Source organism: Chiloscyllium punctatum, unplaced genomic scaffold, assembly GCF_047496795.1.
Source record: "Chiloscyllium punctatum isolate Juve2018m unplaced genomic scaffold, sChiPun1.3 scaffold_247, whole genome shotgun sequence".
NCBI classification, from domain to species: Eukaryota; Metazoa; Chordata; class Chondrichthyes; order Orectolobiformes; family Hemiscylliidae; genus Chiloscyllium; species Chiloscyllium punctatum.
In genome coordinates this window covers 82,501-85,000 of record NW_027309981.1, presented here as the reverse complement: position 1 = coordinate 85,000, position 2,500 = coordinate 82,501, and the positions used below count along the sequence as shown (strand labels likewise).

The 2,500-nt window shown below is 61.4% G+C and overlaps 1 non-coding gene across 1 annotated transcript; it reads left to right on the top strand.

The window, feature by feature from the left end:
- The first annotated feature begins 2,257 nt into the window (after positions 1-2,257).
- Positions 2,258-2,411, top strand: LOC140472147 (5.8S ribosomal RNA). The gene has a single exon (XR_011957430.1). It is a non-coding gene; the product is annotated as a 5.8S ribosomal RNA (ribosomal RNA).
- The last annotated feature ends 89 nt before the right edge of the window (positions 2,412-2,500 follow it).

Here is a 2,500-nt window from a genome sequence, read left to right as displayed (position 1 = left end):
GCGGGCCGCACCAGGCTGGTGCTCCCCACAGCTTCACGCCACCCTGCTCCGCCCGCACGCCGGCGTGCAGGTGGCTGCTGCTAAAGGTGGGGAGTGTATGTGCGGTCCGGGTGGCTTTCCTCTGGCGAGGGAGAGACCTTAAGCAAACTCAGAGACAAATCTTGACGGTCGATCACTCGTAAAAATAAAACGTGACAAACTTTGTGTTGGTTCAAGTACGAAAGGATCTCTGTCGGCTTGGGGGTACGCCCGTTTCCGTTTCAACTTGTCTCGCGAGGGTGGTTTCGGGGCCAGCAGGAGAGCTCGTCGGGGTAGCAGGCCCTGCAGCCGTGGTCACCGCCAAACCCCCACAACTCGAGCAAGTGAAAAAAAAAGTAACAGGAGCGAAAGCATCTCTGTCGGCTTGGGGGTACGCCCGTTTCCGTTTCAACTTGTCTCGCGAGGGTGGTTTCGGGGCCAGCAGGAGAGCTCGTCGGGGTAGCAGGCCCTGCAGCCGTGGTCACCGCCAAACCCCCACAACTCGAGCAAGTGAAAAAAAAAAGTAACAAATAAGAAAGGATCGTCGGCTTGGGGGTACGCCCGTTTCCGTTTCAACTTGTCTCGCGAGGGTGGTTTCGGGGCCAGCAGGAGAGCTCGTCGGGGTAGCAGGCCCTGCAGCCGTGGTCACCGCCAAACCCCCACAACTCGAGCAAGTGAAAAAAAAAGTAACAAATAAGAAAGGATCGTCGGCTTGGGGGTACGCCCGTTTCCGTTTCAACTTGTCTCGCGAGGGTGGTTTCGGGGCCAGCAGGAGAGCTCGTCGGGGTAGCAGGCCCTGCAGCCGTGGTCACCGCCAAACCCCCACAACTCGAGCAAGTGAAAAAAAAAGTAACAAATAAGAAAGGATCTCTGTCGGCTTGGGGGTACGCCCGTTTCCGTTTCAACTTGTCTCGCGAGGGTGGTTTCGGGGCCAGCAGGAGAGCTCGTCGGGGTAGCAGGCCCTGCAGCCGTGGTCACCGCCAAATCCCCACAACTCGAGCAAGTGAAAAAAAAAGTAACAAATAAGAAAGGATCGTCGGCTTGGGGGTACGCCCGTTTCCGTTTCAACTTGTCTCGCGAGGGTGGTTTCGGGGCCAGCAGGAGAGCTCGTCGGGGTAGCAGGCCCTGCAGCCGTGGTCACCGCCAAACCCCCCACAACTGTTGGGCGCCTACCTGCGCGGGGCAGGAGGACACTTTCCGATTTCAAATCTCCGTTTGCCGAGTCCACCCCGAACGCACGCGGGCGGGCGGGTTCGCATCACCCTTCGTCACAAGGGGCGAAGCCCGTTCCACCGTCTCGTCAGTAGTGCCGACCGGTCTGTGATCGACGAGGGGAGCCACACCAGGTCCGGCCCTGCTGCTTGGCGGCACCGCGTCGTCGGGAGCTCGCGACAGACGGAGGGTTTCGGTGTACTCTCCAGCCACGGGAAACGAAGCCGGTGATGCAGGCGCCGGTCTTTCGCTCCCAAATCGGCTGGGTTTACATCGTTGCTATCTAGTCACGCTCCCTTCAAACCCGACGGGGTACCTATTCCCCTCACCCGTCTGTGCGTATACAGCCTCTTTGCACTTGCGGGATGGGGGTGGTGGTTTAAAGACTCTCGAGTTGCCGCCCGTCGGTCTCCGAGCTCCGTGCAGTAGTGATCCCCAGCGAACTGCCAGCAGGGCGAACGAGCGATCCCGCTCTCGGTCGGGGCGCCTGGCGTCGATCGGTGGTCGGTGGCTTGCGGGCAAGCTGCGCTGTGAGTGTGGGAACGAGTATGACGAGCCGTTGCCGCGACTCCCAGTCCACCTCGGCGGTGGCTGGGCCGGGCGGGCGTCTGCTCGGGCGAGTGCCGCCCCCGCCTCCTCGCAGGAAGTCCGCTCGCCGACACGCCGCCACGTGCACGCGTCAGTGACGCTGCCGAACCGATGGCCGGTGCCCGTTCCCGCCTCTGCTTTTCCTAGGGCAAAGCTGCTGCACGCCTCGTGATACTAGGCGGGCGACATGGTGGCGGTGATCCTGCCTCCGTCGCTGCGGTGCGTTGGGGCACGCATCGCCTCTTGGGCGCCCTGTCCTCCTCCCCCCAATAGACGTATGTTTCTGCGGGCCGCACCAGGATGGTGCTCCCCATCGCTTCACGCCACCCTGCTCCGCCCGCACGCCGGCGTGCAGGTGGCTGTAGCTCAAGGTGGGGAGCGTATGTGCGGTCCGGGTCGCTTTCCTCTGGCGAGGGAGAGACCTAAAACAAACTCAGACAACTCTTGACGGTGGATCACTCGGCTCGTGCGTCGATGACGAACGCAGCTAGCTGCGAGAATTAATGTGAATTGCAGGACACATTGATCATCGACACTTTGAACGCACTTTGCGGCCCCGGGTTCTTCCCGGGGCCACGCCTGTCTGAGGGTCGTTTGGCAATCAATCGCACTCGCCTTGGCTGGCGAGAGCGCGGCTGGGGTGTCGCAGAGGACCCGTCCTCTTTGTCCCCCTAAGTTCAGA